This window comes from Neomonachus schauinslandi, chromosome X, assembly GCF_002201575.2.
Source record: "Neomonachus schauinslandi chromosome X, ASM220157v2, whole genome shotgun sequence".
Classification (NCBI taxonomy): domain Eukaryota; kingdom Metazoa; phylum Chordata; class Mammalia; order Carnivora; family Phocidae; genus Neomonachus; species Neomonachus schauinslandi.
The window spans coordinates 65,054,376-65,074,201 of NC_058419.1; the positions used below are offsets into that span (position 1 = coordinate 65,054,376).

A 19,826-nucleotide genomic window follows, 5' to 3' on the forward strand; every position below is an offset into this window, starting at 1 on the left:
CAAAAGGGATCTAGAATTGAAACCACAGAGACACGAGCAGAATATTCTAGAAGTCCAAAGGAATAAATTTCTAAGTGCAGCCTCCACTGGTAAGTGAAAATATGTATGATGTGTTTGAAATTACAAACACCTTTAGATATTACAGATCCTCCTATCAGGAGGAAAAAAAAAAAAGTATGGGAATTGATGATGGCTATTTTACTGACCTATCTCTTCCCTGGGCTAGTCTCCCTCTTAACTAACAAACTGCATTCAGAAAACTGTGCAGCAGAGTTACAGGTATAGCTAATGACACCAGAAGACAAGTACACACAGAGATGAGATCTGTAACTATGGCTTCATTAATACTATTAAATCAGCCAAACCCAAAAGATATCAGGTAGATTTATACCACCAACCCCATGCACACTAACATTTGACTTGTATTGGAGGAAATTGTAATACTCAGTATATGTGGTATATCTTAGTGACTCATCTTGCTGATTATGCAAAAGTATCTTCCCTATCAGGTAAGAATATAATCAATCTTTCCAAGACTTAGAAAAAAAGCAGTTAAAATACTGGTAGAAAAACTATTTTGTCTTAATTCTTAGAGATGAAATATTTGTATGCTATGACTAAAACCTAAAAATAACTTAATATATGTATCTATTTTTCAGAATACTTTGACTACTTCTAACATCTATATTTTTCATAAATTTTCTTTTTATCAAACCAAGATCCAATTTTCAGCATGAAGTAAGCAGACACTCTGTAAATACAGTCCAGATCTATATCCCCACCCACACCCAACCCCTCAATTCCTTTAATGTCCTGTTTTATACACTTCGGTTACGAAGGTGAAAATCTGATAACATCCTCTCCTGTTCAAAGTTCAATCACCATCAGAACAGATAAGGATTGGGGTGCCTGGGTGGCTCTGTAGGTTAAGCGTTTGCCTTTGGCTCGGGTCATGATCCCGGGGTCCTGGGGTTGGGCTCCCTGCTTAAGCTGGGGGCCTGCTTCTCCCTCTCCCTTTGCCTGCCACTCCCCCTGCTTGTGCTCTGTCAAATAAATACGTAAAATCTTTTTAAAAATTACAAAAAAAAGAACAGATAAGGATGAAAAATGTACTAGGAATGTATGGGGAATTCAGTTTTTAAAAAGGGAATAGCAATTCCAAATTGTCAAAACCAACTGTTAAGCCAAGTATTCTTTATATAGATGAATGAGAATGAATTCAGAGAAGGCCTACATCATTCCATATCCTTTAGAGTTTTTAACTGGGAAGTTTCAAGTGCTTGTTTTTTTTGTTTGTTAAGTAGGCTCCACGCCCAACATTGGGCTTGAACTCATGAACCTGAGCCAGCCAGGTACCCCTCAAGTGCTTTGTTATCACAAGCAGCAGAAGCCCTAATACTGATGGCTAATCAAATCCACTGAATTAGTTATATCAAATCCACTGAATTGCTGGGAAAAAAGATTAATTTGAATTCAATGCACATTTGTTGAACAGAAATAAAGACAGCCAACATTTACTATTTTTGGAGTTTAAGATACAAATTCATTATGATTTGCAGGAAGTTTTTTGTTTTTTGTTTTTTTTCAGAATTCATTCCTCCGTTCTGGGGTTCTGTGCTCTCTTAGAAAGCACTAGGATAGGGGCGCCTGGGTGGCTCAGTTGGTTAAGCGGCTGCCTTCAACTCAGGTCATGATCCCAGGGTCCTGGGATCGAGCCCTGCATCGGGCTCCCCGCTCGGCGGGGAGCCTGCTTCTCCTTCTCCCTCTGCCTGCCTCTCTGCCTACTTGTTCTCTCTCTCTATCTCTCTGTCAAATAAATAAAAAAAATCTTCAAAAAAAAAAAAAAAAGAAAGCACTAGGATGAACTTTGTCATCTTACAAAACTAAGGCTCAAAAATAAGCTGAAATCCTTAGAAAGTTGGTTTTGGTAGAGTAAAAAACATGCTTTACCTACAAGGGAGCTTCCCCCTCCCCAATTTCAGACATGCAATTTTCACAAAGAGGATGCTTCCCTTCAGTCAGTTTGCTTTAAGTGGGTTCAATTTTTTAATTCCGAAAAAGCTGTAGGAAGTCAAGCTATAACTAAATTCTAATTTTCAGCTTAGTATATTCTCTTGGGTCTTTGAAACAAATTATCAAAGTGCCTCTTCTCCTGCCTTACCTGACTTTTTTTCTACTTTTAATGAAGTGTTCATGTACACACACACACACCAGAAATAAGTGAGATACAGACTAAACTTACTAACATCTTTCAGTTAAAAGCAATACCTCCTTTTGAAAAAGGCATGGCTATGAATGTAGGAAATTAAAGTTGGACATAGCACAGAGAAAGGTAAACAGATCAAATTAGGGTAAGTTTAAGTATCTATTTTCAAAGATGATACTGCCATACTTTGGTGTAAAACAAATTATACCTGGCCAGATACTTGCAAATCAGTCTCTTCAACATGCATGCACAATAATGAGTTTGATGGAAATGGATGGATTAACCTGAAAAGCTTCATATCATAATTTAAACCAAGTTCATAAAAAGTGGGTAGAGCAAGAACAATATAAAAAGACAAAAGGAAATAAAATGCCAGAGGAATAGAGAGAGGAAAAATTGTGTGTGGGAGCAGGAAAGCAGGTTTGCCCAGTCAGAACTGAGAGTGCAGGTGGGAATAGAATATCACAAAAGAAACAACAATAACATATCCTTATATTCACACAGCACATTTCTGTTTACAAAGGAGTGCTTCATAAATTATTTCATTAGAGACAGCAACTATATTCATTAAGCAGTTCGTTAATTTGGTATACATTAAAGAGAACATCATTGGCACCAGACAGACTTGGATTAGAATCCAAATTCTGCCCCTTAGCCCTCTCCCTCTGAGTGCTGCTTCTCTTCCTCCTCCTCTTCCTCTTCCTCCCAGATTTATTGGGGCGCCTGGGTGGCTCAGTTGGTTGAGCGGCTGCCTTCAGCTCGGTTTGTGATCCCGGAGTCCTGGGATCAAGCCCCACGTCGGGCTCCCTGCTCAGCGGGGAGCCTGCTTCTCCCTCTCCCTCTGCCTGCTCGCCCCCTACTTGTGCTCTCTGTCAAAATAAATAAAATCTTTAAAAAAAAACAAATTCTGCCCCTTAGTAGCTGTGTGACTTTCAGCAAACTGATCTCTCTGATGCGCAGTTTACTAATATTGCCAAGTTCCTAGTATCTTCTAGATTCTGTGCTAGGCCTGACTGGGGATACAAAGGTGAATGAATATGACATAGGCTCTGCCTTCAAGGAGTTCAGCAATGCATGTTATACTGGTGATCTAAAGAATGAAGGAAGGCAGTTCAGTGAAGACTTCACAGAAGAGATGCTTTGTGTCTTTTTTTCCTTTAATATATAAGGAATAAACATCTACTGGAGAAAAATAGAAAACATAGATAAGCAAATAAAATAATAAGCAACAAATCAGGGACACCTGGGTGGCTCAGTTGGTTGAGCATCTGCCTTCCGCTCAGGTCATGATCCCGGAGCCCCAGGATTGAGCCCCACATCACATTGGGCTCCCTGCTCAGTGAGGAGTCTGCTTCTCCCTCTGCCCCTCACCCCTCTCATGCTCACTCTCTTTCTCTCTCTCTCACTCTCTCTCTCTCAAATAAATAAATATTTTTAAAAAATTTTTAAAAACAACACATCAGTCCATTACCAAGAGATAACTAAATGAATATTTTGAGGTAGGGGTGTGTGTGTGTGTGTGTAAGTTTAGGAGATTATTTTATGCGTGTATATGTATAAACACACACATTTTTTAAAGATTTTATTTATCTGAAAGCGAGAGACACAGCGAGAGAGGGAACACAAGCAGCGGGAGTGGGAGAGGGAGAAGCAGGCTTCCCGCTGAGCAGGGAACCCAATGTGGGGCTTGATCCCAGGACCCCGGGATCATGACCCTAGCCGAAGGCAGACACCTAACAACTGAGCTACCCAGGTGCCCCTAAACACACACATTTTTAATAAAAATTATGTACTATGTTTTATGACATGCTTCTTTTCATTCAACACTTATAATGAAAATTTTTGTCAGTAAATAATAATATATAATAATACCTAATATTTTTTAGTATTTTAATCTTCACAACTTAATGGAATAGGTACTAATTTTTAATCTCCATTTTACAGATGATGAAATTGAGACAGAGAAAGGTTAAGGAATGTCCCAAGGTCACACAGCTAGTAAGTGACACAATTGAAATCTGAGCCCAGTAAGTCTGATCCAGAGTCTGTGCTTTTATTTTTGGGGGGGGGGGGAAGAAGCAGAGGGAGAGGGACAGGGACAAGCAGACCCCCACTGAGCGAGGAGCGGAGGAGCCCGAGGAGCCCGAAGTGGGGCTGGATCTCACAACCCCTGAGAACACGACCTGAGCTGGAACCAAGAGACTGACGCTTAACCCACTGTGCCACCCTGGTGCCCCTACCATAATCTTTTAAAGGGTATAGCCCAGAAGGGAAATGATTAGGGACTAAATGGAGATAGAGAGGAGGGAGAAATTCTGAGAAATATCAAGAACTAGACAAGAGGGGTGCCTGGCTGGCTCAGTTAGTACAGCATGTGACTCTTGACCTCAGGATTGTAAATTCAATCCCACGTTGAGTGTAGAGCTTACTTAAAAAAAAAAAAAAAAAAAAAAACTAGACAACAGACTTGGTGACTGACTGAATGTGGGGTGAGGAAAAAAATAACTCTTGGGTTTCTAGGTAGAGAGGAGTGACATTATTAGCTTCCTTTTATAGATAAAGAAATAAAGGCCCAGAAACACAAAATAATTTGTCCAAAGTACAGTTTGTTAATAGCAGAACTGGAACTTAAATTCTAGATTCCTGTCTCAAAGTCAGTACTCTTTCCACTACACGACAACACATCAAGAAAGAATATTATCCTACATTTGCATAGCTCTCTATAATTTATAAAGTGCTTTCACATATATTATTTCACTTGATACTCTTAACAACCTATGAGTTAGGGCAGGTATCATCATCATTTTACCAATGAGTACACTTAAAGAGAGTAAGAAAACTGATAGAACTCCTTAAAATCCTCAAAGATCTAAATTTCATCTGTTGTAATACAAAAGAGCCTTAAGTGGGAAGTGAGATTCAAGTGATGAACTTGGGACTACCATGGCTGCTGAATGGTGTAGGTACTGAGAAGAGAAAGGGGCTAGAAACAGAAGTGGTTTGGGTAGGTTTCAGGATGGCCATATTGTATAACTGCACATCATAACATTTATAGACTTATATATATAATTATAATATTTATAGACTAACAATGTGACTGCTGCCCTCTGGAGTTGTGTAAGACAACAGCCCTAGATGAAATAAAGTAGAAGTCTCCAACCTGCAGATCAGGATCTACTGGCAGGTCCAGAAACCTTGCTTCATGGAGCTCCAAGATGGTTTCCAATAATGTTTTCTCCACTCTGCTATATCCCCTTTCTGCCACACATCCCAGCTATCCCAGCTAACATTCCCAGAGTGAAAGCGAGAACAGTACAGCCAGCAACTACTTCTCAGGAACTACAGTGACTGTATCTGCCCTGATCTCAAGACTCAGATTAAAAGAAGGTCCTCCAGGGGCACCTGGCTGGCTCAGTCGGTAGAGCACATGACTCTTGATCTCAAGGTTGTGAGTTCAAGCCCCACGTTGGGCGTGGAGCCTACTTTAAAAAAAAAAGCAAGCAAAAGAAGGTCCTCCATATGATTAGGTTGGAGAGCACCCTAATAAAGGATTGGGATGAGACAAAAATGGTCTTGTGTGATCATTTCTACTTATCTAGTGGAAAAAAAATTCTAGAAAGTACCAGAATAATACTGTTAAACCTTCTTAGAACATGATCGTACTTACCTTAAATCCAAAGGTGACAAGAAACAAAAGGCAGGTCATAACAGGTATTCATTTGGCAATCCACTCATGCCTTGAGAGAATACTAACACAGATTATAAACAAAACTCACTATATAAGCTTTTGACCAAGTTGTGATTAGGTAAATAAAATACAAAACTAGGACACAATGGTATAGTCAGATGCTTCAAATATAGAAGATAACCTGAAACTGACCAGATGCTTCAAATGTAGAACAAAACCTAAAATGACCACTGGAAGTCTTCAAGTGGCCGAGTCAAATAACTGCAGTTAAGTTTCTTTTCCTCATATTTGAACAAAGGAAACACACTATTCATAAAAAAACAACTGAAAACAAAGGCTAGGCAAATGTACTCTATTTTGCTTGAAGATATTTCTGATGGCATTCTACCAACCATCACAGAATGCATTTCTTTCTCTTTCCTTGCCTAACCTCCTTCTACTTATGACTTCTTGGACTTCCCACTGGCACTTCATGTACACATTGCTCTCTAGTGCTACTTGGTGCTACTAGGGTTACTGATCCCAGCTGCTCTGTGTAAATATCATTTTATTGCTTACATAGTTGTGTCACTAAGAAAACTTAATTCAAAATTCTAAACTCGGGGGGCACCTGAGTGACTCAGTCAGTTAAGCGTCGGACTCTTGATTTTGGCTCAGGTCATGATCTCAGGGTCATGAGACTGAGTCCCGCATGCGAGCCTGCTTAAGATTCTTTCTCTCTCCCTCTCCCTCTGCCCTGTCCCTCACGTGCGAGCTCTCTCTCTCTTTCTCTCAAGAAAAAAAAAATTCGGGCGCCTGGGTGGCTCAGTTGGTTAAGCGACTGCCTTCGGCTCAGGTCATGATCCTGGAGTCCCGGGATCGAGTCCCACATCAGGCTCCCTGCTCAGCAGGGAGTCTGTTTCTCCCTCTGACCCTCCTCCCTCTCATGCTCTCTGTCTCTCATTCTCTCTCACTCAAATAAATAAATAAAATCTTTAAAAAAAGAAAAAAAAAATTCTAAACTCAGGGAACAAATTAGAATGAAAACGGGATCAAATCGAGGCCTATGACTCCAAAGCCCATGCATGCTCTCTCTAAAACACGGTATCCAAGGAATTTACCATAGATTAAATAGCTGCTCAAAACATTCAAAAGATGGCTGTATCAGAAAAACCCAGTCTTCCTTTTCATGTTTCTCCTTAACTCTCATACTACTACCACACTCACAACACTTCTGGCACCAGATATGTGGCAGTTTTCCCCTACCAAGCAATTCTCTGTGACACCAGCTAGATGTCTTACAATTTAACTCAATTCTGAGTTACTCTACCTGGAGATGGGGTCAGATCCTACAGGTCAAGGGCTTAATCCCACACCACTTTCCACAGACTTAAATAGCTACTCAAAGCATTCAAAAGATGGCCCTCATCTATCCCTTTCAATATTCTTCCCCAACATAAAATCTTTACTACAATCAGGCAAGTACCCTCACTGCCATATAGTCTATGCTTGCCATTTCTTTCTATGATTTTGTTTAGACTCATCCCCTCACCTGGAATGCTCTCTTCCACATATTTAAATCCTGTCACCTCACTCATCTGTAAAGTCCAGAAAAGCAGGACCATATCTGTTATATACACAATCACATCCCCAGGACCTTGCAAATGGTAGCTACTCAAATAATTGCTGAGTTAGTAAATGAACCCACCTCCTCCATGAAAAACATGTCAAATACTCATACCCACTTTCTTTCTGAATTCTGAATACCCTTGGAATCAGCATCATAGCTGAGTACCTAATTTCTCTGCAATTGTTTGGTATTAGATTTATTTCTCTGGTTAGACATTGCAGCATATGCCTTATGCTTCTTTGCATATCTTACAGAACCCACATAAACACCAGATATACAACAAGCACACAATAAACATGTATTCATTGGCGTGCTGATGTAATTTATAAAAACTTGACTTACATACAACTTTGTAAGAATGCAGCTATTTTGCAGAGTAGGTCAGACCTACATAAAGCCTTTCCCTCTGCCTATATTTTATATTTCAGAAATCATTCAAAAGTATTTTCAGTATTTGGCAATTAGAGAAATAATCGAGAAAAGCTCAATGGCCCAGAGTCTGCAGCTCACTAATTATACAAGCAGACTGAGTTTTCTCAGTGCTGAAGCAGAAAGAGTAGGTACATCAGGGTGATCTGACTTGCTAGCTGTCAAAATGAGTTTTGAGATGGGATGTTAGCATACTGTAGGTGTAATGTAGGCTACTGTGCTCTCCCAATCTGAGTTTTCCATTTTCTGTGCTGTAATTTGGAAACCAAATATTGCTTGCAGGTACTGAGTGATCAGTATATTCCTCCTACAGTCCACCCAATTTATAGTACTGCAAAACTATAATTTATAATTTTATTATATGGGTTGCTAACATTACTTTTACAGTAAATAATTTTTAAAAGAATAATGGTAACTAAATTTTATTGTGTGTTCACTATCTGCCAGGCACTGCTCTTAGGGCTTCATCACATGTATTAACTCATTGATAATCCTCTAAGGTAGGTACTGTTAAGTCATTTTGTATTTACCTAATGTCTGAAATATATGTATTGAATAAACATTTTTTCTTTTTTTGAAAAAACATTCTTTCTTTTACAAAAAAAGATAGAAATACACAGATCATTTCTTTTCTCTTCCTGGGAGACTTAGAAAATACAAACAAAATAAGACTAACACCATTTTAAACATTAGGTCTTTTAGCATATCTTTAAATAATGTAATCAGCTAAAAACAAAACTATGAGTCCTTACTTATGAATTTAGTTTGAATGTACCAAGGAAATTTTGAGCTACCAATACTTTAATTTTTTAATCATCAAATCTATTTGCCCATTCATACTTTCAAAGAAGATTAATGAGTATTTTCCCCTTTAGGAAAAACGAGGAACTTAATTCCAATAGAGCTAATTTTGCTCAAATGCCTACGTACTTTAAAAAAAATACAGTTCCTTTAAGTAAGGTAACACAGGTTCTAAAACCAGACTGACTGGCTTTAAATCTCAGCTTAGCCACTTGCTAGGTCTAGAAATAAAATTTGGCCCTATGAAAGAATATGTCAACTCCTACCAAAGTGCAAACTATAGACAAAGTACCAGATTTATTTTTTCATATCAGAGGAAGGATCAGTTCTAGTCTCCTTCATTTACATGCACCCAAAAAAAAGAAAAAAAGATTCAAGATCCCATGACTTAACACTTCCCCTAAAGTTAAGAAACAGGCAATTGTGGGTTATTTTTGTAATAAACACCGTCGACACACTCTTATGCAATCCTAATCATACCCTAAATTCAAGGTCAAATAATATACTGCACTAAATAAATTATTCTTTTTTCCATCATCATACAATGAATTTAAGGCTACTAAAATTCATCCTACTAGCACCTAGCTAGAAACAGAGGAGCCAGATAAAACACTTTGATTTAGATGGACAATACTTGGAGACAATTTGATTGCTAATACATAAAAACCCACTTACACGTGTGATTAGAAATTAATACCAAGGATGCCTGGGTGGCTCAGTCAGTTAAGCGTCTGCCTTCGGCTCAGGTCATGATCCCAGGGTCCTAGGATGATTCCCAAGTCGGGCTCCCTGCTTCACAGGGAGTCCACTTCTCCCTCTGACCATCCTCCCACTTGTTCCCTCAATCTCTCTAACAAATAAATAAAATTTCTTAAAAAGATTAATACCAAGATACTGTGGCTATAAGTCTGAACTAAAAACTGATATTTAGAAATAACAGTGAAATGGCATAGTAAAAGGAAGAGAAAAAGAATTTACTGGCCAAAACGAAACTGGTTGTATACAGATAATTTAATATTAATAGTAATGTTTTAATAATATATTTATTAATAATCAATACAATATACTTTATATTAATAGCCTTATTATTTTATTTTTTTCTATTTTTCCATTTTTCTGTTAGGTTGTTAATCTTTCTTTTTTTTTTTTTAATAGGCTCCATGCTGGGCATGGAGCCCAACACAAGGCTTGAACTCACAACCCTGAGATCAAGACCTGAGCTGAGATCAAGAGTTAGACGTTTAGGGGCACCTGGGTGGCTCTGTTGGTGAAGCGACTGACTTCGGCTCAGGTCATGATCCCAGGGTCCTGGGATCAAGCCCCACATCGGGCTCCCAGCTCCTTGGGGAGTAAAAAAAAAAAAAAAAAAAAAGAGTTGGACATTTAACCAAGTGAGCCACCCAGGCACCCCTTAATAGCATTATTATTGATTGATTTAATAACTCAATTAGAATTCTTAGAGCAAAAAATCTTATTATCACCAAAAAATAGATACCTTTTTTTTTCTTACCATTGTAAGTGCAAGGATCAACAAAAGAGGTAACACTTGGAACTCCTTTACAACCAAGCTCTTTGTAACCTTTTGTTAGCTCAAGGATCAGCTCTTAAATATCCTCATGACACTGGAATTCAGCTGCAATTTTATCCTAAACAGTCCTGCAAATTTTCTTCAAAGGGCTCTTCATTGTGGAATTCTTTCATTCTGTTCTTATATCTCTGATGACAGTTTTTCAGGTCTTCAGGTGAACACTCAAGAGAGCAAAAACCATCTTCTTCATAATTCCAGAAATATACAATGCCCTGCAAACTTGCAGGTCAGAGTAGAGGAGGGAAGTAATTCCAGTATTATTCCCTCCCAATCTTTGGCTGGGATATCAAATGCACAAGCAGGATCACCAGCAATTACAACAGCATAAAACAAAAAACTTTTTTAAAACAAAACAAAATCGGGCGCCTGGGTGGCTCAGTTGGTTAAGCGACTGCCTTCGGCTCAGGTCATGATCCTGGAGTCCCTGGATCGAGTCCCACATCGGGCTTCCTGCTCAGCGGGGAGTCTGCTTCTCCCTCTGACCCTCCTCCCTCTCATGCTCTCTGTCTCTCATTCTCTCTCTCGCAAATAAATAAAATCTTTAAAAAAATAAAAATAAAAATAAATAAAATAAAACAAAACAAAATCAACTAAGATTAAATGGCCAAATTAAAATAATTTCCCTAAGATGTGAAATAATCCATTAATTTCAATTATTAAATTACAAAAATGTACTCCTGAGTATAGGTCTGAAAAATTGAACTTCTGCACTAGAGAATTATAGAGTAGAAAGAGGTTTTAAAAAACATAGCTGTGTAATTCTAAATGTGGACAGAAAACATAAAACAAAGTGCAACTAACTGGCTCAAAATGGGGATATTTTATCCTCATTTCCTTCAAGGAAAGAAATATCTGTGAAAACTAGTGTAATCTACCAATATCCCACACATTTAATCCCACAAAGATAAGAAAATCACTTCAATTTTCTAACAGTGCTGGAGAAACTAGGAACATATTTATGAAACCAGAAACATCCTACCCTTTCACTTTAATGAAACACATTCTAAAAGTATTGTGGTAATTTTCTTGCCATACTACTTCAGCAAGTAAGTAAGCAAGTTATATCACATTAAATCAACCTGAAGACTGAGATTTATAAGTAAAAATCATGATCGCTGGGATGGTAAATTGAACCAAAATAGGCCTGTTGCCTGTCTCTCCCGCCCACCTCCCCCCTCCATCCACAATTTGATTTATGTCCTAAGAAAGATCACCGTTTAAAAACAAAACTCTGTAAAACCTTTAACAAAGATGAGTAGAGGGAATTTTAAGACAAAATTCCCAAATATTCTCACCTGTTCCAGGGCCTGTATCACCTCAGACAAATCTCTCCTCACAATTTAATTTCCCAACTGGCAAATAAACATTATTTTCACTCATTGGGATGTGTCAAAAGTCTTGATTAAAGTTTGTCAAGTATTTTTAAATATATAGATAAAAGAAACTATAATGAGGAATGTGTTGCCTTAAAGCCCTCACAGAAGTAAAGATTGTAGTGTGTTAGTTGGGGTTATTTTTGCTCATCACTCCCTCCCATTTTCAAATAAATTCTACTACCTCTCCATGCATTTTTCAAAGAAAAACAACCTTCTGCATTAGAGATCAGAGATGTTAACCTATTCTTTGGAGGGATTAGTGTTTAATCTAACCTTACCTAGAGGCCAAGAATCAAGATCTTTCTAAGACTAAGATTGGAAAAGAATAGTTTCTATCAGGTTAAGAAGACTAGTAGAGAAATCAATTTGGAGGAGAAAAGGAAATACAGAAATTCCTTGAGGAAATTCTGTAACAGCTTCTGGCTTCAGACAATGATGTTATTCATTCCCAGCAATTTAAAAATTGATTCCAAATTACATTTAAGTTATAATAATCAATCAGAATTCAAATATAGCAAGATTTAAAAGGAAAAAATAGGGGCAACTGGGTGGCTCAGTCGTTAAGCGTCTGCCTTTGGCTCAGGTCATGATCCAGGGTCCTGTGATGGAGCCCCACATCGGGCTCCCTGCTCAGCGGGAGGCCTGCTTCTCCCTCTCCCACTCCCCCTGCTTGTATGTGTTCCCTCTCTCGCTGTCTCTCTCTCTGTCAAATAAATAAATAAAATCTTTAAAAAAATAAAAGGAAAAAAGAGAGAGAGACAAATCAAGAAACAGACTCTTAATTATAGAGAACTGATCCTAACCAGAGGGGAGGAGGTGAGGGGATGGGGTAAATAGACAAGGGGGATTAAGGAGTGCACTTGTCTTGATGATGTATGGAAGTGTTGGATCACTATATTGTACACCTGAAACTAATATACTACTGTATGTTAACTAACTGGAATTAAAATAAAAGCTTAAATTAAAAAATATATAGCAAGCTTTATTTTTTCTCTTTTAAATTTGAGTTTACATCAGAATTAAATCTCATACATTAACACTGTTGTTGTCATCTCATGTATTTTTTCTATATATAAACTTTTTTGTCGGCTGGAGGGTAGCTGGATATGGTTGTAAGCTTACCAGTTTTATATTCTGTATTTTTTTTCCTTTAATAGTAATATCTTAGAGGCTGTGGCTATGTTAGAAATAGGGATGTTGATGTACAGTGTGTTGTTGCTTGTCCTGCATCTTTCCAGGCCCCCAAGCCTTTGCTCATATTTTTTCCTCTATGTGGGCTGCCCTCCCCTACCTCCATTCCTGCAAAGTTAAATCCTATCCATTTTCAAGGCCCACCTCAAATGCTCCCTTCCCTGAACTCTCATAACACTTTCTCTAATATATAATGTTACTGAGATTGAAAGGGTGTGTATCTGTCTTTCCTACTACATTGTGAGACCCTCTAGTCAAAAAACACCCTCTCATATCATGAATGTAGACACAAGAAAGTTTTAAAAATAAAATCTCAGTTCAAAATATCCTTTAAAAAGGATGAGAGGGGCACCTGGGTGGCTCACCCGGTTAAGCGGTGGACTCTTGATTTCGGCTCAGGTCAGGATCTCAGGGTTGCAAATGGAGCCCCACCTCCGGCTGGCTCTGCACCCATCACGGAATCTGCTTGTCCCTCTCCCTTTACTCCTCTCCCTGCTTGCACGTTTGCTCAATCTCCCTCTCTCTCAAATAAATAAATTAAATCTTTTTAAAAATTAATAAATAAAAAGGATGAGATAAGCAGTCTATTCAATTAGTGGGGCTGCTAGAACCCACTGTCTTCATAAGTGAACTCAACTAACTTGATTGCAAACTCATTTGAGGCCAGGGACTCTGTCCTGTTTCTTGTGTATATCCCCTACCACCCCCACACCTCAATATCACCCTATTCAATGTCCTGCACACATTAAGACTCAATACAAAACCATATTACTGCAGATGAACAGACTATAAAACAAAAATCAGATGCTAAAAATACGAACTTGTGAAATGAAAGAGTCGTTGGTGCTTAGGAAAACCTCAACGTCTACAGCAAAGTGTCAGAGATACAGATACCACAGGGATAGAGAAAAACTTTACTGGGACTGGGGCAGAATGAACAAAATGAAATGGAGACAAGAGTGTTCTCTCAGTTTAGCTTATGCTCCAAGAGAAAGCAAGAAGCAAAAAAAAAAAAAAATTTTTACATCATTTCATTAATGGTCATCAGTCCATATGACTTCCAATACCGGGCACGGACCTTCTTGTACCTTCAACTAATTAGATAACATAGGCCATTGGATGATAAGGACACTTTCCCAGAAGGGTACAAGAAAAGTGACACGGGTCAGGCTCAATCTCCCCTCCATTATCCCCTGCTGGGAAGGTAAAACACAAGTGTGGTAAATACCAGAGTTGTGAAGAAGTGAGAGTTTGGAGACTGCCCCTGATTAAGATGACCCCGCTACACTCGGTAGTAGAGACTGACAGTGCAGAACACATCTCCGGTAGAAGGGGACAACAGGAAGCCTATATAGCACTTACCTGGTTTTTCTTTCCTATGGTTAAACCTCACGAGCTACGCAGCCCGTGGCAGCGGCAAATCCACGCGCAGGTTCCAATCTCACACACACGGAGAAGACACAGGAGTGGTGGCGTGGGGGGGCGGCGGCGGCGTCGAGGGCGGCGGCGGCGTCGAGGGCGGCGGCGGCGTCGAGGGCGGCGGCGGCGGCGGCGGCGGCACTCCCACGGCTTCTCTTCCTCCACCCACCGCCGCCCGGGCCTGCGGCCTTTACCCGTCCTTTCCTCACTCCCCCCACTTCCGGGTGACGCCCAGGCCGGAAGCAGGGCCTGAGATGCAAAGAGAGGGACGCGTCACGTGAAGAGGGACGCGAGCCCCAGAGTTGAGCTTCTCCCGCCCCCTGCTGCCCCTGGGTTGACACGCACCCTCGGGTGGAAGTCTCTTGGGCGCATTAAGAGAACCGTCCTTCCTCCCATCACCAAAAACAAAACAAAATCCCACCAAAACCTGTGTCATCTGTAGTTTCCTAACCTCGAACCATGAAGTACCATAGACCTCTTTGTAAATCATCTGCTTAGTTCAGCCTTTCCCAGCATGAAATTAACGTGGTTCTGTTACTGTGTAACCTAACTCCAGATGCAAATGCCAGAGCTATGAACTTGCACTCGTCCCTCCATTCAAAAATTATCTCAAAAAATTTTTTTATTCATGCTTTTGAATTCATAATCTTTATGTGTGTGTTGGAGTTGGGGCGGGCATCTCACCTCACACTACCTTAATATCGCCAATCTAAAGCTTTGAACTACTTGACCATTTATCCATTCACTTGTCCATCATCTTAAAAACCTAGAGGATTTCAAGGATGCAAAGAATATTAGAGTATCTACCACCATGAGTTTAGAAAGAAATGAAATGCATAAAATGTATACGATGCAATAAATGATACAGAAAGCATTTGAGAAGTGTATTTTTAATCCTGTTTCCCCATTTTCACATTTAAAAAAATAGAAAAATCCTAATATTTTTATTTTTTTTAAAGATTTTATTTATTTATTTGACAGAGACATAGTGAGAGAGGGAACACAAGCAGGGGGAGTGGGAGAGGGAGAAGGCTTCCTGCGGAGCAGGGAGCCCGATGTGGACTCGATTCCAAGACCCTGAGATCATGACCTAAGCCGAAGGCAGACGCCCGACGACTGAGCCACCCAGGTGCCCCAATCATAAGATTTTTTAAAACAATGAATATTAACAGTAAGAGGAACAGGCTCCATCTCACTAAATTCAAAGTGAGGTGTGGTCTTTTCATATTTCCTTTCATTAAATACCTGTCATGAGATGTATGGGGAAATTAATTATATTTTCAGCTGGAACCGTTTGAACCCAGTTCCCATAAGAAAAGTATCAAGTCGGGGCGCCTGGGTGGCTCAGTCGTTAAGCGTCTGCCTTTGGCTCAGGTCATGATCCCAGGGTTCTGGAATCGAGCCCCACGTTGGACTCCTGTTCGGCGGGAAGCCTGCTTCTCCCTCTCCCACTCCCTCTGCTTGTGTTCCCTCTTTCGCTGTGTCTCTCTCTCTGTCAAATAAATAAAATCTTGAGAGAGACAGCGAGAGAGGGAACACAAGCAGGGGGAGTGGGAGAGGGTGAAGCAGGCTTCCCGCTGAGCAGGGAGCCGGATGCGGGGTTCAATCCTAGGACCCTGGGATCATGACCTGAGCCGAAGGCAGACGCTTAACGACTGAGTCACCGAGGCGCCCCAGGATCAAGTCTTTTTTAGTAGATTTTATTTGAGAGAGAGAGAACGCGCGTGCACGAGCAGGGGGAAGGGCAGAGGGAGAGGGAGGATAAGCCGACTCCTTGCTGAGCAGGGCTGGATCCCAGGACCCTGAAGTCCTGACCTGAGCCTAAGGCAGACGCCCCAGGCGCCCCTCAAGTCTAATAATGTTGCCAAACTCAAAATAGTACACAAAGTATAAATATTAAATATTTGTAAAAGGCTTAGGGAAGTGGCACACACTAACCATATTTAAGTGTTAAGTAAACCAATTATATCCCACCTGTTGTCAAATTCCTATTAAGCCTTGACAGGCAACTTTTAAAATTGCCCACAGATCTAAATTTTAGGCCTGTAATTATTTCAGAAAGAATTATTCCTTCCCCATCTATTCCCATCCACATAAGTATCTTCAAGACTACTAAACTTCCCAGCCATTAAGTTGTAACTGTCAATCAATGTGCACAACCTTAAGTCACAAATTCAACCCCAAATTTAAAATCTGAAAAATCACATCACACGGGGACACTTGGGTGGCTCAGTCAGTTAAACATGTGCCTTCAGGGCACCTGGGTGGCTCAGTTGGTTAAGCGACTGCCTTCGGCTCAGGTCATGATCCTGGAGTGCTGGGATCGAGTCCCGCATCGGGCTCCCTGCTCAGCGGGGAGTCTGCTTCTCCCTCTGACCCTCCTCCCTCTCATGCTCTCTCATTCTCTCTCTCTCAAATAAATAAATAAAATCTTTAAAAAAAGAAAAATGTGCCTTCAACTCAGGTCATGATCTCAGGGTCCTGGGATCCAGCCCCACGTTGGGCTTCCCTACTCAACAGGGAGCATGCCTCTCCCTATCCCTCTGCCCCTCTCCCTGCTTGTGCACGCGCGCGCGCTAATAAATAAAATCTTTTTAAAAATCACATCACATGAAATTAAGATGGCTTTTAAGTGGGCTTCCAATTATTAGCAAGTTGACAGTGACTTGCTTTATTTTAGTTTTTTACATCTTACATTTAACAATTTTCTTACAATATACAGTTAAGCTTTCAAAGAAATTCACTGAAAGTCAGAAACCATAAAGCTTTGTCAGTTTCAAATTTCCCAGTTAATTTTTATGTAAAGATTATGAGCTGCAAGACTATTACATACATCCTTAGTCATTGAAACTTTCCCTCACTCTAAAACACCTCACATCTCTAAGTGCATCATCCCTAAACCCCCTTATCAATGCACAAGCATACCAACAGTTGTATATACTCTATTACCTAAGCTTTCAAATAGAAGGGAATGTCTTCATGTAATCAGGTTTTCTGGTGTTGAGCATAGTAGGTGCCCCCAAAATGCTTATAAAGTGGTATTAATATCTCCAATAAAGTTAATAGTCACAAGGGTGAGAACTCATTATCTGTGCCTCTACAATTACTATAGTACCTAGTTCTAAGTAAGTTTAATGAATTTACTTTTTTTAAATATTTGAGAGAGTGAGCACACAAGCGAGCCTGAGGAGGGGCAGAGGGGAGAGAATCCTCAAGCTGACTTCCCACTGAGCACAGAGCGCGACCTGGGGCTTGATCTCACAACCCTGAGATCATGACCCAGGTGGAAACCAAGAGCCAGATGCCTAACTGACTGAGCCATCCAGGCACCCCAATTTAATGAATTTAAAAGAACAGAAAACACATAGTAACATAACTTACATTTAAATGAAGAATGGGATTTATGACACTCACCCTAATTTTAAAAAAATACTTCATAGCCCTCCAACAAATAACATTTCAAGGATTGGCATGCTTCTGAAGTCACTTACCTAAATTCTTCAAATGTACATATTTTTGATAGGAAGACTAATTTGACAACCTTCCCACTCTAGATATTAAAACACTCAATGATGTGTTTTGGGATAAATTGAGTGCCATTTGTGAAAGGATAAAACTTTGACTCAGTACATTAGGAAAGCTGCAAGGTCAGAACACTGTGATGAAACTAATTTAGACTTACACTACTGCTTCATTTCTGGTAGTGGCTGAGGTAGTTTTAGAATTACTCATCAGGACAAGGTAACTACAAAATTAAGCTTTAAAAGCCTGTTCAAAAATGCCAACTACCGGGCGCCTGGGTGGCTCAGTTGGTTGGGCGACTGCCTTCAGCTCAGGTCATGATCCTGGAGTCCCGGGATCGAGTCCCGTATCGGGCTCCCTGCTCAGCGGGGAGTCTGCTTCTCCCTCTCCCGCTCCCCCCTCTTGTGCTCTTTCTCTCTCACTCTCTCTCTCAAATAAATAAATAAAATCTTTAAAAAAAAAAAAGCCAACTACCACCACCAGGTGGTATATGCTGGCAAATGGACATCTTTAAAGGTCATATTTTTTTGCCTATAATAGCTGACAATTATCACCTGACAGAAGTGGTACAAATCATACTGAAAATTACCTGTAGTCGTTAGTAATGCCAATTCAAAAATAAAAAGGTAAATAATCTAATGGAACATTGAAACTTCCTTAAAGACAAGTGTTTATTTTGCTTAATCACATCTCAGGGTTACATGCATTTGTACACTTCACTTGTATTTTAACATGCTTTCTAAGTAAGATCAAAGTGTTCAAATTTTATCAAATACGGGCACTATCATGTAGTTACTAATCTTGCAACAGACTTATTTTGCAGGGACATTCAACTTACTTTTCCTACTCAATGAAATTACTTACTGGCTTTGATGCATTTAATGAGCAAACAAGACATACTGCCATGAGAGCATTCTTCTAGTATTTCATGAAGTAAAAATTTTTCAAATGTTTGGTTATGCATAAATCCTTATCTGCATCAGGTAAATTTGGAGAGTCCTAAAAGCCATTTACCTGAAAACTTATTGTATAGGTAAGTGAATTTTGGAATCTCTAATTTAGCTAATATAGATTACTCCACTGAAATTTCATTTTCTGCTTATTTGAGCACTATCAGCAAATGAGGCTTTTTACACCTTTAGCCAAGGAAGTACTGAAGTACATGGTGTAGATGTTTTCTTCAGTTAGCATCTTACATATAAAATCCAAAGTCATACTGAATTCAGGATAATACACGCATCAAAAAGTTGGTATAATTACAGAAAGTCAACAGCAGAGGTCACCACCGATAGCTGGATAAGTGAAAATAAACTTTTTTTTTTTTTTTAAGATTTTATTTGAGAGAGAGAGAATGAGAGACAGAGAGCATGAGAGGGAGGAGGGTCAGAGGGAGAAGCAGACTCCCTGCCGAGCAGGGAGCCCGATGCGGGACTCGATCCCGGGACTCCAGGATCATGACCTGAGCCGAAGGCAGTCGCTCAACCAACCGAGCCACCCAGGCGCCCAAAATAAACTATTTTTGACAGATCCTTTCGTTAATACATCCGAAATAAATATAATGAAAGACCCAAAGCTCTAAGATTAATATGTCAATGGAGCCAAGGAGCTAGCTTATCTTCAGACATCCTAAGAGTTCATTTGATAGGACCACTCTTCCCTTGGGTCTGGTGACACCCCAAGTTCTCTTGGCAGGAGTAAAAACGACTTAATACCAATTCCAAATATAAACATAAATTAGAGATAAAATGTAGTAGGCATAATCAATATCTGGACACTCAAAGATGACCTAGAATAACTCTGTGATCAGTTATTCATGAACTGTAACTTTAGCCTACTATAAAGTTGACTTCCAGGTGACAGCCCAATTTTACTTTCATACTACCTCAGAAAGAAAAATTATTTAAGGGACACCTGGGTGGCTCAGTCGTTAAGCATCTGCCTTCGGCTTAGGTCTTGATCCCACTGGGATCAAGCCCTGCATCGGGCTCCCTGCTCCA

The 19,826-nt window shown here is 39.8% G+C and overlaps 1 protein-coding gene across 1 annotated transcript in view; it reads right to left on the reverse strand.

Moving 5' to 3' along the window:
• Positions 1–14,362, reverse strand: part of ATP7A (ATPase copper transporting alpha) — a 153,743-nt gene extending 139,381 nt beyond the window's left edge. Inside the window, exon 1 of the mRNA XM_021678911.2 lies at positions 14,251–14,362. The gene's annotated coding sequence lies outside the window, so the exon portion shown is untranslated. The remainder of the gene's footprint in view (positions 1–14,250) is intronic.
• Between the last annotated feature and the right edge of the window lie 5,464 nt (positions 14,363–19,826).